Here is a 22331-nt window from a genome sequence, read left to right as displayed (position 1 = left end):
CTCCGACAAAAAAAATCTCGTAGGCGTCTTTACTTTCTCCTAAAATAAGATGCATCCATCTCAGGGACAAAAGAAAGGTGAATGATGAAAACCCAAGGCACATTACACGTTTCGCCAAAAAAATTTCATGACTTTGGTTAGTTCTGAGATTGTCAGTATGCGTATTCCCCGCCACTCATCAGCTACAGACTAACTAGTTATCTAGTTTTCGAAAAAACATTTTGTCATTGGAGTGGGTGATTGATGATTTTGATACATTATTCGTTTATTTATAGGCGCAATTACATGCTTATGACACAGTCATAACCGGTTTGGGCAATACAATGACCATCTTCAGATTCTATAACAATACAAAAAAAAAATTACGTTAAAACCTAAGTATAAGTGCAGTATTTAACCAGACTTAAAAGTAATCCACTGAAATTATGCGAAATACATATAATTCATACCTAAAGGCGTCATACACTGAACCCAGGTTCTTGAGTAGTAAGACTAGCTATAAAATAGAGGATGCGCGCATCTAGCCCAATGAGGGGGAACAAAATCTAACAAATTTTTAGATCTATGTAAGACCGGGGTTTTCCATTTTATAGCCAGATTGACAAAGTATGAACATGTGTTTAGTGTATACCACCTGTAGGTATGAACTATATGTATTTCGCATAAATTCAGTAGATTAATGATAATGCTGGTTAAATATTGCGCTTATTTTTGGTTTTAATATAAATTTTCTTTTGTGTTTTTATAGAATCTGAAGATGGCCATTGTATGGCCGAAAGCGGTTATGACTGTGTCATAAGAATGTGATTGCGCCTATAAATAAACAAAAATGTTTCAAAGTTATCTAATTGATTCAATGAAGTGTTACTTCCGTTTAACATGGCCGTGCGGTTCTAGGCGCTGGAGTCAGGAACCGTGGGGCTGCTACCGTCGCAGGTTCGAATCCTGCCGCAGGCATGGATGTGAGTGGTGTCCTTAGGTTAGTTAGGTTAAGTAGTTCTAAGTTCTAGGGACTGATGATGTAAGATGTTAAGTCCCATAGTACTCAGAGCCATTTGAACCTTTTTTCCTTTTTTTTTGAGAACCCTATTTTAGTAACTGTGTATGATATACGTTTACTGTGCCTCCTGTGGAGGAAGCTGTCAATTCGTGAATAGTGGATTATTAAAGTACATATTGTGTGGATTTACAATTAGCGGTTTGTCTAGCGTATTGCCAAAATACCTACTGAACATTGTTGAGAAGAAATGATAAAATCTTCCTTCAGTGGCACTTTACCTCTTTCCCATTACAGGCAGCAGCCGCCAAAATATCCGTGCTTTAGATAGTTCGAAAATCGCAATTTGTTTCATAGAGGAAAATCGGACAAGTTACAACTACCTCTACTCTTGCTCCTGAGACCTTAATTACGATAAAAGCAATAGCTAATGTATACTTACAGTAATATATAAATTTGCTTTATTCTGAACCACTGCCATTAATGTGGATCTCATATATTTCCCACATTTAATTTAGTTTTCATGTTCATTCCTTACTCAGATACAACTGGATGCCCATGGAACAATCATTCGAGTGGCGATATTTGTGTTTCAGGTTGAGGAAAGCAAGCTGCAAACCATATTAATTTTTGTTGATGCCTCTTCTTCGCCGTACCCGTTGCATGAGATCTCGGATCGTTGTCCTGTAACTTTGTATCCTTATCACAGAGATCTGTGATTCAGACAGGCTTGTATAAATTTGTGAAAGATCGCTAGAGGAATTCCAGCACCAGCATTTGCGATATAATCAAGTCCCATAGCGCTCAGAGCCACTTGCACCACTTGCCCCTTGCCCTCACAGTAAGGTGACGTAAGACTGCCTCACTGAATGGATGTTATGTCGAAAAATAAAGTTTTATGGCCAAAAGTGTGGGGAATAATATGGTGTACTGGCATTCTCAGCAAAACCAACAGGCTTTCAATAAAAATTTGTTGCATTACTTACCAAACTCCCCTAACTAACCTAAGGACATCACACACATCCATGCCCGAGGCAGGATTCGAACCTGCGACCGTAGAAGTCGCGCGGTTCCGGACTATGGCGCCTAGAACCGCTTGGCCACTCCGGCCGGCTACTGTGAGGGCCAGTATGCCCACATGATACTATTCTAGTGGTAGACATCGGTGCTACCGTTCAGCGGCATCAGTAACCTCCCCATTATTCGTTTATTGCTTCATTGGGCAAACCCCTATAGAATATGCTCCTGGCTGTTGGGTAGATGAGGATGAGCAGTTCACGGAATTTTCGAGAGCTCCTCTCTGGTACGCATACCTGTGCGACGCCTTGCATTGTCTCGGAGAACGAGAAGTTTGTGGCGACGAACACACTGAAGTCGTTTCCTCAATTGCCCGAGCGCAGCACCCCGTGAGAGGGCATCAGAATAACCCCTCCACGGTTCCAGAAGGCCGTCGCCGTGACTTGAAGTTTGTGGCGCCACTCGATGGTTTGCTCTCTTGTATCCGCTTCTAAGTGATGAACCCCTGTTTCATCACCTATGACGACGTCACCATCAGCCCCGTAACGCGCCAGCAATTCCGCACAGATGATAATTCGCTATTCTTCTTGGTATTTTGTTAGGTGGCGAGATACCAAGCGGACACATACTTTTCGGTACCCCAACTGGATGACGAATGACTCTGTACTACCAACAGACACGTTCAGTTGAGCAGCGAGGTTGATTATGGTGAATCGATCATGTGGGAGATCGCACAGGTTTGGGCGATTTCGTTGCGACGATGACAGATGCCTCGTCCAACGACTCATCGTACTTCGATTCACTGCCATGAATGTAGACATTCTGCAAGCTCCCATAAGCATGTGCGATGCGCTGGGTTTCCGCCAAAAGAAAATGACAACTCTCTACTAGAAAAGCACCATGGTTACAGACGCTACATTGTAAGCTCCATGTAGCCGTCCCACCTATCGGCAATTCATGAAACTATAGGGGCTGAAGCAGCAATATTCCACATATCCCAGAACAAATTTTAAGTGTTTCGATCCAATTTTGAAAGAAAAAGGTTATTTACTTCTTAATGCCTCTCTCGTTTGTAGAGCAACTTGGAAGTAAGGCGGGGTGCTGCCTCACAGATACAATTGAAGGCACATTTGAAAGTTCAAAATATTTTCAATTTGTTAATATCACAGCGCTGCTCATACACTTTCCAGACAAAAAACTAAATAATTTTTTGCTTTGCGCTTCATTGTTGTTCTCCACTCAAGCGAGGAGTATGGGCTGCTTTAAAATCCTCTTGTTTTCAGTGAGCTTCCAGCAACCCCGTAATATTCCCAAGCTGGTGTGTAATTGAAGCCTGTTGATTGTCAGCCATCTGATAGTCCTCATCGGCACTAGAGATTACAACAAATAAAGACAAGGCGTCCGGTCAAGGCTGTATACCAGTTTGGTTCTTTCCAGATACAAAGACTCCATACTTATCCATCACACAAAGATCAGTATCTAAAGCTTGGACCTATAACCTCGCTGTTTGGCCTTTTCCCCCAAACAACCAACCATCTAAAGCTTAGAAAGTTGCACAAGTCGAAGTTGCACAAGTCGAAGTTGTATAAGTCGAAGTTGTATAAGTCGAAGTTGCGCAAGTCAAACCTGTACCCACAAAAGGATATAGGAGTAATCCGCTGAGTTACAGACCCATGTCGTTGACATCAATTTGTAGCATGCGTTTGGGGCATATTCTGTGTTCGGACATTATAGTCACCTCGAATAAAACGATTTATTGATAAACATCCCACACGGATTCGGAAAATATTGTTCTTGTAAAACATAACTAGCACCTTATTCTCAGGAAGTGATGGATGCTATCGACGGGGAATATCAAATTCATTCAAAATTTATAAATTTCCGGAAGGATTTCGACACTGTTCCTCACAAGCGACTGCTAATCATATTACGTGCCTATGGAGTACCGTCTCAGTTGCATGATTAGATTGTTGATTTTCCGTCAGCAAGAGCACATTTCGTAGTAGATGATGGAAAGTCGTCGGGTGAAACAGAATATTTACCCACTTATAAAGTCACCAGATGATAAAAATTGTATAACTCTTTAGAAGACATATCTGTATGGTGTAACTACTGGCCTATTGATTGTAAATAATGAAGAAATTGAAGTCGTCCACATGACTACTAAAGGAAATCGGCTAAATTTCGGACATAGGACGAAAATCACAAATCTAAAGGCTGTAAATTCAACCAAACACTTAGGGATTGCAATAACGAGCAACTTCATTTGGATCAACCACGTTCTCCAACTGACCCAGGACGTTTAAAAGTTAAATGAACATTAACCCAGTAGTGAAACTTCCACTATTTTGAGGTCGTGTCATTTGTTCGCGCATTGCTGCTCGCAAGGTCGCTGAGACTAAGAGCAATCAGTGGAGTGTTTGGAGTTGGCGAAATTAATTAGCTGTCCTCCACTCTTTATTATTAGTCATTGAATTCCTTGTGTTTATTGATGGCATTCTAACAGCGGTATTTTTCTGCCTAGTGGTCGCTAACGCCCCAGTTACCGGACCTGGAGATTAGGGTATTTTCGCGGCAATGTCACTTTCCTTGCCTTGCCGCTGCTGTCCGGTAAGGCGTGTAGTTCCACCGCCTCCTTCGTTGTGGTTCGAATATTTTGTCCTTTTGGACTGATTTCGTCATAATGGTTCCTTTTGGATGTTCTAAACACTGGATTTTGAAGACGAGTTACTGTCCACCAGTTTCGTCTTGCCTGGGTTATTCCAACGTTGTGTTGGTTATGTAGATTTTGCAAGACTGTTTGTCTGCATTTAAGCTGTCACTAATTTCAGTTGCCATGCAGTTAAGTGAATATAACTCTTGCCTCCCTGTCTCATGAGTTATGAAGTTGAATGACTTTCCCAGACCAAACCTTGGAACACTGTCTGAGTCCCAGTTATCTCTTGGTTTGGTGATTGTGATGATGTGTGTGTGTGTTTTTTTTAATATTTTAAGTTTAACTGTCTTTATGAATTTGCCATCCAGGCCTTCATCGTTAAATTGTTTTTTGAGTTATTACCATTGGGGCCTGCAGCAAACAAATAATCAGAATTTCTGATGAATGTGGCTTTTAGCCATGAATGCCAATTGTCAGAAGAATTTTTAATTAGATATTGTTTCAAAATAGTGAAAGTTTGATGATTATGTTTTTATTCAAAAATATTTTAGTATCTCTTGGAGAAGTTTAGCATTTCTTAAAAATTTGCTATCCAGACCTTCTGCCGTTACATTGTTTTTTGAGTTATTACTATTGGGGCTTTCAGCCGACAAATAATTTGAATTTCTGGTCAATAAGGCCTTCAGCTATGAATGCCATTTGTCTAAAGAATTTTTGATTATATACTGTCTCATAATAGGGTAATTTTGATGATTGTCTTTTTTTTTATTTCAGTTACTCTTGGAGCAGTTTAACTGTTCTTAAGAATTTGCTATCCAGGCCTTCAGCCGTTAAATTTTTCTCTGAGTTACTACTATTGGGGCCTCCATCCGACAAATAATTTGAATTTCTGGTCAATAAGGCCTTCAGCCATGAGTGCATCTTGCTTATGAATTTTTTATTAGTCATTGTGTCTCAACAGTCAAATTTGATAATTGTTCCTTATTGTCAACCTTATTTGCAATTGGTTCCAAATAAAGTTTACGAGATTTTTTTTTAAAAAAAAAGAACAACCAACAGTAATCGAGAACAGCTCCATCCTGCCTTTCCCTAAGAACTATGTTTCAATTATTTTACAGGTTACTGTGATATGTTAGTACCTAATTGCCAAATATAATTAGGAATGCACTTCTTATGCTGAGAGAAGAGATATATTACGACCGATGAAATTTCATGATAAACTTATTAAGGGAATCGCCGTCGGTTGGCAGGGCCTTTATAAGAATTTAGGGCAATCTGGTTGTGATGCTGGAAATAATAAGGAAAGAATAAGTCAACCTTCTGTCGGCACAGTAGTGTAATGATGGAGAAGTAGGCAGTTGTATGAGACTTGTGAGATATGTAATTAACTGAGCAAATGCTGCCTTATATGAAATTAAATATTTTACCCATCTTAACTGATAACTAAGTATTAACATCCGTATAAACCTTGAGCAGTGAAATAGTACTGTATTGATCACTCATGGAAGTATAAACTTAACTTGCTAGGTACTGAAGCATGTAGATGTACTTTGGCTTCTCGCTTTAGTTGAAGAACCCTCAAATATTTTTCATTTATAGCCTTAATGTGAAAGTGTTCCCCTTGTCTATGTGAAGCGACTTTATCTTACCACTTGGTAATTATAAAATAAAGAAGAACGTCTAGTAGAAACGATCGAACTAGTGAAATTTTACCTGCTGGAACAGTTAGGAATTGTTTATTTTTTACTACTTCAGGGAATCAACTAAACTCGCTGTGACAGCTTGTAGAATATTTGTGATACCACGTGCTTTCATTGCATTTCTATGTTTTCGTTTCTGCATGTCGTGGCACCTTTGATTCTTATCACAGCTCCCGTGTATGCATAGGTGAATGTCCCCAAAGCATAATATTGGTCCTTCAGCTTGTTCTCATTTCGAGCAGCAGTTCACCTCGATGAGAACCTGTCATGTCAGAAAATCAGCTACAATCGATGCGTCTTATTGTAGAATGTACCACATGCATTGGCTGTAACTGCATGTTCCCAATAGGTTGCAGCGTCTGGTTAAAGAAAGGTGTTTCTCGCAGTATCGATTTGTGTTTGAGAAAATGAGGCATATTTGTTTCATCTTAATAATTTGGATTAGAATGTGTTTATATGCTGTTTAGTGCTGGTATACCTTACGCTATCGAATAGGTCTCTGTGTCCGGTGTACCATTAGGACATTCGACAACGATCAGTGCATTGAAATCCCAGTGGCATTGTTTTCATAATTTTTAGGTGTCACACAAACGACTATTTCAGTTATTTCGTTAGATAAATGGTATTCGACACCTTAAAAATTTTTGGTCAATTTTCTTAATTTAGTTTTCAAATTTTACGTTGTCTCAGAACGTAGAATATAAGATTTTCATTCACAAAATGTAACTTGAGGGCTGAAGAGGTTTACTAGATTGCAGAATCAACCAGATGTAAAAAAAATCGTAAGCGTAAGTTATCGGACCTGATGAGAGAATAATTGTGTGGAGGTACGGTCCAATATCGGTGATTCTGTGTCCACTGTAATCAGAACTTACGTTGTCGCCAGATCACTATCGGAATATGTACTGGTTGTCCGACGAGAAGCTCATGATCGACAACGTGTGCAGTGCAGCATTATTCGAACAATTATGTTTTCACCATCATTGTAGTTTGTTATCTGATATGCCAGTATTAACCAATTATCCCAGAAAGGGCAAGTCTCTAACATCTATATTCTGTGATGCGGCGTGGTCTAATAACATATCGGCTATTCGTGGTTTCACAGTCCTTCAACTACACACACTGTTTTGACCAGGCGAAACTGTAATCGCCCAGCCATAACTGTTGGTTCTTTGATACCTATGGAAGATGGCACATCTACACATGTGGGTACATCACGTAGCTAATGAGGAGGTACTGAATAGAATTGGTGAGAAGAGACATTTTTAGTACAGCCAAACTCGATACAATTCCTTGCCACATGGATAATTTACTTCTATCAGTGACTATGGAAGCATCAGTTGATGCATATAACTCTTCTCTTGAAGAACAATGTTCAGCATTCAGAAAAGTGTATATCTGTCCGAGACTTGACTAGCACTGCTCCTACTCGATGATGGCTCTGCAGCTTAGATTTCCCACTGGGGCAGCGCGCTTCCATGCCCTCCTGTGTACTGACGTACATGCGAGGGCGCTGCTGTGCTGAGAGAGGGGCGTGTCTTCCCCAGGTAATCCCATTCGTCGTTGCGGATCGCAGCAAGGCATCGCTAATGTCCGTGGTATCGTTACGCGTTGCCGACTTGGGTATGACAACACGATTTTTGGACGGTACCAGACGCAAAACAGTTGCACATGAACAGCTTTCTGAGAAGTTTTTCCGGATCTAAGGTATAACAATCTCATGTCGATTTCCCCTTTCTTCAGCCTCGGTCGTTGCTAGGTTGGTTCCCCTTTTTCTCTGCTATGCTTCTGTGAGTTGTTTATATTGTCAGGTGACCGCAACGCCAACAGGGTGTCATGAATCTCCCTGTGGAAAGTGGCCAAACATTATGGCTCATAAACGTCCTCGTGTATTCGCCACAAGTCATATAACCGCCTGCGTTAACAATTTTCTGCCCAATTTGTGAACTGAGCGAGGGAAAAGTGAGTGTATACATTTTTCTGTGAACGTCCTAAGCTCTATTGATCTCGACATCCTTATTCGAAATATACGATGTTACCAGCATAAGTGTCGCACCCTTTCGGTCGACTATGGGTGTTCTAAATTTACGCAACACACTTTATGGAGAACTACGTCGATTTTTTTATTTCAGTTTCCCAAAGATTGCTGTTACATATTCCTATTCACTGACGTGTCGTGTTTGGATCATAGCAACCCTTCTTTGGCTAAATGTGCTGTATGGTCTAGAAACTTTAGCTAGGATCTGTGTAATCAATTGTGCACTTGAGTAAAGGCACTCATGTTCAATCAATGTGAGAGTTACTATTACATGGCTTTTATCAGTATCTCTCCTAGATTGCAGCAGTCTTCTTTTTCAATACGTTCTCCGAATGGTACCATCACACGAGGTTGGATCTATGCCGCCAATTACAGCTGCAGTAGGAGCTAATCCATTGACTGTCGTATCTCGACTGAAGGGTAAAATAGACTGAATGATAAAATCCCATAGTTAAGAGATACAACCACTAACACAGCCCTGCTTGTATTTTCATCAAACAATTGAACTTCCTCCGTTGACTCTTAGTAGTGTTATACCACGAAGATAACACAGAACATTACGAGAATGGGCCTTGCGATCATCGTGCACATCCACAGAATGGAGTACTTTGTTTTCTCTCGAATTAAAAGTCTGTTGAGTATGAAGAAAGTCTGAGACGAGAGCAATGTGAAAGGCTTCATTTCTGTAGAAGAAAACTGTTGAAGCCATTTCAATGCAGTCTCTCGTTTAACTGTTTTGCCATTAAGCTACGCGCCTATAGAAGTTGTCCACGTGGCGCAGAACAAGATGCAGTGGCGAACTTCTAGTGATTTCTTGACTTTGACTATCTTATAATATTCGTAAGTTTGAAAATTTAGACGTGTCACTTATTAAGGAGAAAAATTCTCAGCAGTTATACACTACTGCAATGTATATAACACTTATATGGATTATGTTCGGAATCTTATGACAGTTACGTTTGTTCTTGCACTTGGTTGTGTCTTATTTAACGATAATGCATTTTTGATCCATTGATGTACGATGTCTTCTTCCAGCTGTAGATCTGATGCCGCAAATGGGCACTTTTCAAAAAAATTATCACCTTTCGCTCTCCGAGAATGGCCGAACTCACAAAATTCCACCTGTTCACATGACATTCGCTTCGCTCCTAGCAAAGGATTTTTGTTCCGGAGAGGGTGTGCATCAGTTTATGTGAGCGTCGCATGTGTACTTTAGTATGTACCAATTCAGTAGCGTTCGATTTATTAGGCGACAAGGGGGCTGTTGCAAATTTCATCGGGAGTGTGCTGGTAACGTGTGTTTTATAATTCTGTGTGTAGGCTATTATCTGCAGAAAGCTTTTAGAATACAAATGCCAACGTGTTTGCAGAATAGGTGACTCATTCGCTTTTAATCTAATCGACTGCTGGTTATAAGTAGTTTTGATATATCGATTTTTGTCTTTAGAAGTATGTTGTATTTTAGAAACTTGCTGACATAGTAGATCCAGCCGATTTATTACTGAACCTTTATTTATGAGCTATGTTGGTGTGTGTGTTGGGCTGTGTGGTGTCTAACAGACTGTAAATCCAGTCTTGCATTTATTTAGTGGCAACAAAATGCTTTCTCGGCTGCAGAATAATCACGACTGAACAATATGTGGCCACTCACTACTGACATCTAGAAACTATGTAAAAATTTTCCTAGTATATTCCTTGAAAAGGAGACTGCAGAAATTTCCATTTATTACAGCTTTCTCGTAAAATGATGATAAATACCAAAATTTGATGTGATGAACATATGGCATTAATACTTAAGAAATCTTCAATTGTCCAGACGTATTCGGTTTTTCAGGTCAGATAGCGTTCGACAAGGAACTGCCTGAGCAACATTTAAATAAAACGTCCTTTCAGTTCCTATGGTTACCTTCCTTGTCTGTCACCCGCAATATACATCAAATATTCAAAAACTGATTCTGCGAAATCCGCACATCACCAACATTGGAATCTTGCGTTCCTCATTTCTGTCGGGTAATTTAAACAAACATAAATGACACTTCTCTGTAGTGTTTGAGTTCTGTTCTTCATGTACGTGTAACGAAATATTCATGTTTTCTGCAGAGCAAAGGCATTCCAGATATTTATGTAGAGGGGGACAGAGGGGACTACATTTGCATGCTTTTAATTTCAAACGATGCACATGATACTCGTTAAGCTCCACTCCACATTGCAGAATTAATTACTGCGGTAATGTGACATATCGTCTCATGTTGCATCAGAAGGACGCCAGAACGGGACAAGAGAAACGAATTTAATTGCACTCACGTTTCTTTCTGTCCGAGAATCTGTCTGCGCGGTGTTAGGTTTCCGACATTTGTTATTGTGGAAAATACCACACTCCAAGAGTAAATTGAATCAGTAACGTTCAGTCAGCGACTTTTGTACTGAAATTAGTGATGATGCAAATGTCCCCTTCAAACAAACTCATAGCCTGTCCTCTGTTATGGATTACATACTTATAATTCCTATTGTCGCAAAATATCCATTAACGAGTTTTGTGCAGAAGTGAGCGCTTTGTGTCTCGTTTTATACAAAGAATAACAAGCTCCGATCTGTACCACACCTTTCGCCTACAGTCTATCTTGAAGCCACGAACTAAAATGATGCATTCACGTTAAGAAAGTAAAAGATAAAATTACTTTGTAGGACATCGACATGAGAAAAACACAGTGTCGGAATACATATTTTGTGTTCCGAATTTCATTGAGTATTGTGGTGTCCTGGCCAATTTTATAATTTTTTTCTCGAGACATGGTGACGGAAACCTCAGTTTGCTAAATGTAGTTAATACGTTGGTTCTCGCGAATGTTTTTTAGGTAACAGTCTTTCGTAAACATAAAAATACTTGAGACGAAGTGCCTTCTGCTTTCCACAGAATTTCTTTTTTGTGAAAATTTGCCAAATTATTGCAAGAGAAAGCGGTGAGCGCATTGCTTTTGACAACAAATTTATTACCGCCATTTACTGGCGTGTACTACTTAGCTTTCAAAACGTTTTCTGCTGACAGTATTTTTTATCAGCGCGTGGATACTTCTTACCTATTACTGCATTGTATAATGCTGTGTGGGTCCAATAAGAAAACTTGAATAGTGTGTGTAAGTGTGTGTGTGTGTGTGTGTGTGTGTGTGTGTGTGTGTGCGACTTTAATCAGAACAAGCCACCTACATTGTGCCTCAAAGAAATTGAAAAAAAAACTAAGGAAAGATCATACAATAAATTTACATAACTGTTTCGAATCAAAATTGAATCAGAAAACGAGAACAGAAACAATAAAAATTTTCTAAGAGGGGATTAAAAAATAGTTATAAGGACAACGTGCTAATGCGTTAATAAAACTATCGATAATGTAAAAAATGAGTGTCCGTTGAGTAAAAAACAGCTTCGTCAGCTGTGTTTTCCATTCATTAGAAAACTAAAATCAACTAATCCCATCCTTATCATATGATATCATCAAGTGTGAATTGTAACAAGGGAGATAAGCCACGTTATGTTGAAGCCACGTAATTCTGAAGTGTACATCTGTTACAATACTGTATGAGTAATGCCTAATTTTTAAATTAAATGAAAATTGAGGTTTTATTAATAACATTATTTCCATACTTTCGTGTAAAACCGTAAAACAATGTTGGCGGTGATAATTAACCCAGTCAATCTTCGACACAAGTGTTCCCAACCTCTAAGTAGGTCATCTATAACCTTTTATAAGAAAGCCGAAGCACAATCTCACAGTCACAGATACACAGATATGGTGATTGGAAAACATTTGAAGAGTAGATCATTTATAGTGTCACTGAAAACTATAGATGCAAATATGACGCTCTCCTTATTTCCTCCAAAATGTTCGTTTGTCATCACTGGAATTATGACTTAGGGCATTACACATACGTCCGTTAGCCGTGCAGTACATTACTTGGGTACACAGGGCCACCCACATGGGCTATTATAATTTTTAAATGATTTCAGACCCAGGACAATCAATTTTTTAGTTTAATTTTATTTAATTAGGTATTTTCCAAAATTAAGCACTGCCTTTTCAAAATGGCATGTACTCGCCTTAATCCGTAACACCATTTCTGTGTAAGCAATGAATGTCACCACTAAAGGGCTTTAGATCTATTTTACTACCCTTATTACGAAAGGAGAGGTTCTTTTACTATTCTCTTCTTAAACCTGTACTAAATGAGCTCTTGGCTAACAATTATAATAGGTACCCTTGTAGCTGTATGAAAGAGAATAATTTATGTATAAATGGGTTATGTTCTGTGTTTCCTCACATCCACATTAATTATGAATATGTAGCAATTTCTCATGTATTAGTTACGGTTTAATTAACTTATTTTCTAATATACCAACGATTCCCAGATGTTTGTGAACAACATCCTTTTCCTCCGTCTCCTTCAGCTTTGTGTTTTCCATTTATGTAACTACTTCACAGTTCCTGTTGTTGTTGTTGTTATCAGACAAAAGACAGTGCGCGATCTACATATTTCAGTGCTGTATAATATATTGGCACAGTTTGTGACTTATATGAATTGTTCATGTACAGAAGTTAATGGTGTGCAAAATGTTATATATTTTTTGAGCTAATGGAATAAAATTCGGTCAGTTAAGCCTAATTCCTCGATTGTGAACCATTTTATATGTAAAAACAGTAAAAAGTTTTTCTACCAAGCAACATGTGAATCCATAAAATGAATAGAATTTCTTCAGTCTCTTAACTTTTTTTTATGGCCAAAAGTGTGGGGAATAATATGGTGTGCTGACATTCTGAGCAAAACCAACTGGTTTTCAATAAAAATTTCTTGCATTACTTACCAAACTCATCTTTTTTTTTTGTCATCAGGCTACTGACTGGTTTGATGCGGCCCGCCACGAATTCCTTTCCTGTGCTAACCTCTTCATCTCAGAGTAGCACTTGAAACTTGCAACCTACGTCCTCAATTATTTGCTTGACGTATTCCAGTCTCTGTCTTCCTCCACAGACTTTGCCCTCTACAGCTCCCTCTAGTACTATTGAAGTCATTCCCTCATGCCTTAGCAGATGTCCTATCATCCTGTCCCTTCTCCTTATCAGTGTATCCCACATATTCCTTTCCTCTCCGATTCTGTGTAGAACCTCCTCATTCCTTATCTTACCAGTCCACATAATTCTCAACATTCGTCCATAGCACCACATCTCAAATGCTTCCATTCTCTTCTGTTCCGGTTTTCACGCAGTCCATGTTTCACTACCATACAATGCTGTACTCCAGACATACATTCTCAGAAATTTCTTTCTCAAATTAAGTCCGGTATTTGATATTAGTAGACTTCTCTTGGCCAGAAATGCCTTTTTTTGCCATAGCGAGTCTGCTTTTGATGACCTCCTTGCTCCGTCCGTCACTGGTTATTTTACTGCCTACGTAGCAGAATTCCTTAACTTCGTTGACTTCGTGACCATCAATCCTTATGTTAAGTGTCTCGTTGTTCTCATTTCCACTACTTCTCATTACCTTCGTCTTTCTCCGATTTACTCTCAAACTATACTGTGTACTCATTTGACTGTTCATTCCGTTCAGCAGATCATTTAATTCTTCTTCACTTTCACTCAGGATAGCAATGTCATCAGCGAATCGTATCATTGATATCCTTTCACCTTGTATTTTAATTCCTCTTCTTAACCTATCTTTTATATCCATCATTGCTTCCTCGATGTACAAATTGAAGAGTAGGGGCGAAAGGCTACAGCCTTGTCTTATACCCTTCTAAATACGAGCACTTCGTTCTTTATCGTCCACTCTTGTTATTCCCTCTTGGTTGTTGTACATATTGTATATGACCCGTCTCTCACTATAGCTTACCGCTGCTTTTCTCAGAATATCGAACAGCTTCCACCATTTTATATTGTTGAACGCTTTTTCCAGGTCGACAAATCCTATGAACGTGTCTTGATTTTTCTTGAGCCTTGCTTCCACTATAAGCCGTAACGTCAGAATTGCCTCTCGCGTGCCTTTTCTTTTCCTAAAGCCAAACTGATCGTCACCTAGCGCATTCTCAATTTTCTTTTCCATTCTTCTGCAGCTTCGATGCATGAGCTGTTAGGCTGAGTGTGCGATAATTCTCGCACGTTTCAGCTCTTGCCGCCTTCGGAATTGTGTGGATGATGCTTTTCCGAAAGTGAGATGGTATGTCGCCAGACTCACATATTCTACACACCAATGTGAATAGTCGTTTTGTGGCCACTTCCTCTAATGATATTAGAAATACTGATGGAATGTTATCTATCCCTTCTGCCTTATTTGACAGTAAGTCCTCCAAAGCTCTTTTAAATTCCGGTTCTAATACTGGATCCCCTATCTCTTCTAAATCGACTCCTGTTTCTTCTTCTATCACATGAGACAAATCTTCACCCTCATAGAGACTTTCAATGTATTCTTTGCACCTATGTGCTCTCTCCTCTGCATTTAACAGTGGAATCCCCGTTGCATTCTTAATGTTACCACCGTTGCTTTTGATGTCACCAAAGGTTGTTTTCACTTTCCTGTATGCTGAGTCTGTCCTTCCGACAATCATATCTTTTTCAATGTCTTCACATTTCTCCTGCAGCCATTTCGTTTTAGCTTCCCTGCACTTCCTATTTATTTCATTCCTCAGCGACTTGTATTTCTGTATTCCTGATTATCCTGGAACATGTTTGTACTTCCTCCTTTCATCAATCAACTGAAGTATTTCTTCTGTTACCGATGGTTGTTTTTCGCAGCTACCTTCTTTGTACCTATGTTTTCCTTCCCAACTTTTGTGATGGCCCTTTTTAGAGACGTCCATTCTTCTTCAACTGTGTTGCCAACTGCGCTATTCCTTATTGCTGTATCTATAGCATTAGAGAACTTAAAACGTATCTCGTCATTCCTTAGAACTTCCGTATCCCATTCCTTAGCGTATTGATTCTTCCTGACTGATGTCTTGAACTTCAGCCTACTCTTCATCACTACTATATTGTGATCTAAGTCTATATCTGCTCCTGGGTACGCCTTACAATCCAGTATCTGATTTCGGAATCTCTGTTTGACCATGATGTAATCTAATTGAAATCTTCCCGTATCTCCCGGCCTTTTTCAAGTATACCTCCTCATCTTGTGATTCTCCCAACAACCACCACCTTCCTCTACAACTGCATTCCAGTCGCCAATGACTATTAGATTTTCGTCCCCCTTTACATACTGTATTACCCTTTCAATATCCTCATACACTTTCTCTATGTGTTCATCTTCAGCCCCGACTCGTAGAACGTTACCCTTTCGTTGATTATTCAATCTTTTTCTCATGGTAACCTCCCCCTTGGCAGTCCCCTCCAGGAGATCCGAATGGGGGACTATTCCGGAATCTTTTTCCAATGGGGAGATCATCATGACACTTCTTCAGTTACAGGCCACATATCCTGTGGGTACATATTACGTGTCTTTAATGGAGTGGTTTCCATTGCCTTCTGCATCCTCATGTCGTTGATTATTGCAGATTCTTCCGCCTGTAGGGGCAATTTCCCACTCCTAGGACAAGAGTGTGCCCTGAACCACTATCCGCTCCTCCGACCTCTTTGACAAGGCGTTTGGCAGAATGAGGCTGCCTTCTTATGCCTTTAAAATGGAAGCTCTTGTTACTTAGGATCTGTTTCTAATTCAAAACGTACGTGACTTGTAACTGATTTTTGCTATTACGTCTGTTCAGTCTGATTTCACGTACTGGTCGTTTGTGTGTAGTCGTGTAATTATGAGTATTTACAAGATTTTCTTGACTGATGTGGTTTGGATTTCAATCGAGTTCTTGTTAATAGCTTCATAACTCAGTTGTACCACAGCACACTGGTTAACATTCGTAAAAAATATAATTTTTTTGGATTATTTTTTATAATTGCAGGGAAAAAATTAAAATGAATGCCATAATTCGAAAACTGAATCATTAATTGTGTTCAACTTCATTATATGCCTGAATGGGGAGAAAAGTCTGTACCAAGGTAAAACACTCTCTCCAAAAAAGTGAAAAAAATTTGCTAATGTGTTTGCATATGGCACCAGTTTTTAGTTAATGAATTAGAAATAAATTCTTATATCTTTAAATGAGGTACATACAGAGGAAAGCAAAATAGATAAGAAAGTAAAGCTACTGCATTTTAACAAATTACTTGTTTCACTCGAATACCAATAATAACACTAGAATGATAGTGAAAATTGCTAATTTATATCACGAGTAAAAATATTAGAACAACCTAAGAATTCTTCTTTGTGTCGACGAGCTAACTAGTATGACGCACTATTTCTCAAAGTGTAAAATCTTTAAACGTATGGAAGAGACATGATTGTGTCTGAAATTCAACTATATCTTTTTTTCACGTTTGCAACACTTCATCCCTGAAATACTTAATGTGTGCTATTGCTAATTTTCTTCGTTCATTGTTGAATGGCATAATTACTGGTGAACTAAAATGTAATAGGAGTAAAATGTTTGGGTTTATACTCGTATCTAAACTGTAACTCATGTCCAGCATTCATCTGGATAAATGTGGACAAATGTCGAACTGCAATATAATTGGCCGGTACCACATACACTTAACATCCAAGGACTGAGCTGCTATAATGCTCTCTTCATTACTGTCTCTCTATTACTCTTCCTCTCTCTCTCTCTCTCTCTCTCTCTCTCTCTCTCTCACTCTATCTATCTCTCTCTCTCTTCCGACCTACGTACTACCAAGTATAAAACTCTGGCAGGTCCATTTTGTATGGATCTGGCAAAATCACTTTCATGTAACTCTGTGACCAGGTTCCTTTCCTGTTGCTATAGATCGTCTGTTAACTTAAGCGACGGGAGTCGTTTGTCCAAGTGTTCCATAAATCATGTAAAGTTTGTTCGCTATCTTACCGTTTTTTATCTGATAGTGTATAGTACACTCCTGGAAATGGAAAAAAGAACACATTGACACCGGTGTGTCATACCAACCATACTTGCTCCGGACACTGCGAGAGGGCTGTACTAGCAATGATCACACGCACGGCACAGCGGACACACCAGGAACCGCGGTGTTGGCCGTCGATTGGCGCTAGCTGGGCAGCATTTGTGCACCGTCGCCGTCAGTTTCAGCCAGTTTGCCGTGGCATACGGAGCTCCATCGCAGTCTTTAACACTGGTAGCATGCCGCGACAGCGTGGACGTGAACCGTATGTGCAGTTGACGGACTTTGAGCGAGGGCGTATAGTGGGCATGCGGGAAGCCGGGTGGACGTACCGCCGAATTGCTCAACACGTGGGGCGTGAGGTCTCCACAGTATATCGATGTTGTCGCCAGTGGTCGGCGGAAGGTGCACGTGCCCGTCGACCTGGGACCGGACCGCAGCGACGCACGGATGCACGCCAAGACCGTAGGACCTTCGCAGTGCCGTAGGGGACCGCACCGCCACTTCCCAGCAAATTAGGGGCACTGTTGCTCCTGGGGTATCGGCGAGGACCATTCGCAACCGTCTCCATGAAGCTGGGCTACGGTCCGGCACACCGTTAGGCCGTCTTCCGCTCACGCCCCAACATCGTGCAGCCCGCCTCCAGTGGTGTCGCGACAGGCGTGAATGGAGGGATGAATGGAGACGTGTCGTCTTCAGCGATGAGAGTCGCTTCTGCCTTGGTGCCAATGATGGTCATATGCGTGTTTTGCACCGTGCAGGTGAGCGCCACAATCAGGATTGCATACGACCGAGGCACACAGGGCCAACACCCGGCATCATGGTGTGGGGAGCCATCTCCTACACTGGCCGTACATCTCTGGTGATCGTCGAGGGGACACTGAATAGTGCACGTTACATTCAAACCGTCATCGAACCCATCGTTCTACCATTCCTAGACCGGCAAGGGAACTTGCTGTTCCAACAGGACAATGCACGTCCGCATGTATCCCGTGCCACCCAACGTGCTCTAAACGGTGTAAGTCAACTACCCTGGCCAGCAAGATCTCCGGATCTGTCCCCCATTGAGCATGTTTGGGACTGGATGAAGCGTCGTCACACGAGGTCTGCACGTCCAGTACGAATGCTGGTCCCACAGAGGCGCCAGGTGAAAATAGCATGGCAGGCCGTTCCACAGGACTACATCCAGCATCTCTACGATCGTCTCCATGGGAGAATAGCAGCCTGCATTGCTGCGAAAGGTGGATATACACTGTACTAGTGACGACATTGTGCATGCTCTGTTGCCTGTGTCTATGTGCCTGTGGTTCTGTCAGTGTGATCATGTGATGTATCTGACCCCAGGAATGTGCCAATAAAGTTTCCTCTTCCCAGGACAATGAATTCACGGTGTTCTTATTTCAATTTCCAGGAGTGTATTTTATGAGACGGAGATAGGGAACGACCCTATTGCCTAAAGGAGTGTAGGAACCAGGACTAAAATAGCCCTCAGATTGGCTAGGGCCCCATGTCAACCTACAGGTAGTATGAGTTAAGACACGTGAGCATGTACCTGAGATATCAGGTACTCTGTTTCTGATATCATTTACATTCCGTTCCCATTATTTTTCAGGTATGTTCAGCAATCGCAGATAAAATATTTTTAGACATTTCTTTCACATTTAGTAGTAGAGCATTGACATAAAAATAAGGAAAATGTTAGATATAGATCCACCTCGCAGTGTATAGCCTGAGTCTCAGTCAAAGATTTTATGCTTTCGACAAACATTCGTGCTCAAGCTCCTGCTTCCTAGGCAGGGTGAATCACCTACAACCTGCTCCACTATTATAGGGGAAATGGAAAGGGCTATTGACCTGTGGCTTTCACAGAATGGATTAGCACTCAGAGGCTCGTGCTGTTAACTAATAAATAGATTGTAATAATATTTAGAAACGGCATGTTTTGAGCTAATACACAGTTTTTTAAGTGAAACAATGCCTATTGACGTCCACAACCAACCAGTAGGTTACACTGGAATGTCAGTGGTGTCAGAGCTGGACTGTAGTGCGAGTTGCTTACGAGAGACTCTGCTACACATTACGTGAAATGGCTTAACTTTGCTAAAAGGACCTAATGAAAGCCAAAGTGCGATGAATTTGTTAACTTCAGGAAAATTCACTTACGAATTAACTGAATTAGTTGCACGTTCTATTTCTATTTTGAACGTGTGTTTTTTCTAAATGACTCGAGCGAGTCATTTGCAGGTAACGTTCTAAGTTATTAGTGTCAAAGTTATTGAACTTATTGGTTTTTGTAATCCTACATACATAATTAAAAACCTTGCTTTCTTGGGTTTCTAATTTTTAAACAAAAATTTATTGATGTAGTAGAAGGAATGGTCCACAATTAACGATTTTGATTACATTTAAAACTTGGTTTGCTATGTGCCAAAAAGTTGATTTTATTGATTAATTGATGAAAAGTTTTCTGTTATTGCTCACTGAACTCTTTTCTGAGTACTTAATAGCCCTAGGAAAGTATAGTGAAGGGAATTTTCTCTTCCAGAGTTGTTGGTATGCTTCCCAAGTAGTAATAGATTATTACCGAATTTAATTAGCTAATATAGGTGTTATTATGGAACAGTTAAAACACGTAACTTATTGAAAAGGTGCCCACAGATGAGTGAGGGTGAACATCACATATTATTACTACTGGTCTCTGTTGTGGCATCAGTAGCTTTATTCTATGTGTTAGGTTACCCCATAAAATTATTCACTATTTAGTGGAAATATGCAACATATAGAAGGATATTGATTCTTTAGTTTCCAATAGTGAGCATTACACCTAGAACCAAATTAAATGAAATTTATAGCACTAGCAGCTCTGTAATATGCTTCCCGTAGTTAAAATGTTCATCGACATACATAGAACTTAAAATGTGGAACATTCTGTCACTTACGCTGACTCCTGTTTCTGTAATGCACCAGTTGTTGAGATGACTATTTGTTGTACAAAACTGGGTTCAGTGTTTTTCTCAAAACTAAGGGAGAGTCCATTTTCAAAGAACCACTTAACAATAGTTTGAATGGCATCAATAAAAATCTTTCTGGAGCTTTCCGTTTAGTAGAATTTTTTATTTTACTATATCTCTGAAAGTTAAGTGGAAGATCATTCACACATTTATGAGGAGGTACGAGTCAACAAAAAATGAACTTTGTGGGACTCCCTTCATGATATCTACCCACTTTCAAAAATCTTTTCTCCTTTTACGAAAAATTTTAATTATTCAGCAAAACTTCCATTTGTTAAGCATGATTAAAACTAACTGTGTTTAAAATCACCAATTCCACAAAACAAAAGTGTTTCTATGACAGTACATTTGAAGTCGAGAAACCCTTCTCTAATACAAACAGTGATTGCCAAGTACATTTTTCCTATTAAATGTGACACTGTGCTTGAGTAAATAACTTTTAATAAAGTTTTGAAAACAGAGTTCAGTGTAGAAGTTGTATCATAGTTGACACCATCCTAATAAAGAAGTTTAACAGCTGCATATTTTAGTGTGTGTGGGAAACTCCCTGTGCTAGAGATCCATTATTAACTTAGCAAAACTAATTCTAAATTCCTAAATTTTTTACATTTTGTAATTTCAAAACAACACATGAGCTTCTGTTAATTAAAATGTTTCCAAATCTATTAATTACAATGGAATAAGTTGGTGTCCTTCCAGTTGCTTCAAGCTGCGGGAAAACAAAATTGTAATACCTTTTTTCGGTTCTTCAACTGAACCATTTAACCATGTATTTCCTGCTGCACATAAATACCAGTATTAAAATCATTTATTATCATTCAGCAATATGCATGAAACTAGGTAATGAATATTAATGTTAATTTATAATGGCAAATTGACTATACAAAAACAAATTTCCTCTAAATGAAGTTTGCTTCAGTTGTCATGTAGCAAGTCTTCTCAAAAAGTTTCAGGAACACAGACAATAAATAAATTCTCTGTTGTTAAATGTGGTGGTCATCAGACTAACATTGGGAGTTAGATTACGACTAGAAAAATAAGAAAAGAACGAAAAGAATGTTAGCCATACAGAAGTCAAATACTAACTTATGTGCAGAAAAAGACATTTAGGTAATAATTTCACTATAATTACTCTTCGTGCTTAGAAATGGAACACTATTACATGGAGGCATTGGTTTTGGACACAAATGAATTCTTAAATGTGTATTATGTGGTAGGGGTTTCGGAATCCTGGGTCGATTAGAGATGAAACATGAAGTCAGCAGAATCACCAGCATTATTAATATGAACAACGTCAGAAAAAGCCTCTGTAGTATTAAAGAGAGTTTAGCTCAGAGCTCAGAGCTTAGGTTTCCAGCTGTAGAGGTAATGAAGTTTCCCAAGAGGAAGAAAACCATGTATTCAACTTGCTAAGATGTTACATAGCAGGTGCCAAAAGCCCCAATAGAAAATGCATTGAAACATTTCTTGTTCTTGATGTAGTTATTTCTACTAAAAATAATTTGTGATACTTTCCAGCTTCTGATAATGTGAATAGTTGTGTCATATACTAATTCCTACATGTTTCAGACGATTGGTCAAACATCAATCACTGACGCTTTGTTTCAGTGGAATGGTAGACTAGAGGCAGCTGTGGCTGTCCTTCAGACAGAGACACAGTATCCCCCAGCATTTGCATTGACATACTTACTACATCTGACATTCTGACAAGATGATCTACATGTTATAATCCTCAAAACTTATCTCTCCATTCCGGATTCCATTGTACACATACATTCCTGGACGACTTCAACATGTATCCCAGTGAGAATTTCTATTTTGATTAGTGTGTTCTGTACATTACCTCTCCTGTCTACATCTTCCAACAAATAAATATTACATACATTATGTCAACTTCTCAAGTAAATCCCCATTTTCACCCATAGTCAAATCTTCGCTCCAGTTATAAAT

This window comes from Schistocerca gregaria, chromosome 5 (assembly GCF_023897955.1).
Source record: "Schistocerca gregaria isolate iqSchGreg1 chromosome 5, iqSchGreg1.2, whole genome shotgun sequence".
NCBI classification, from domain to species: domain Eukaryota; kingdom Metazoa; phylum Arthropoda; class Insecta; order Orthoptera; family Acrididae; genus Schistocerca; species Schistocerca gregaria.
Note: the sequence above shows the minus strand (reverse complement) of the source record.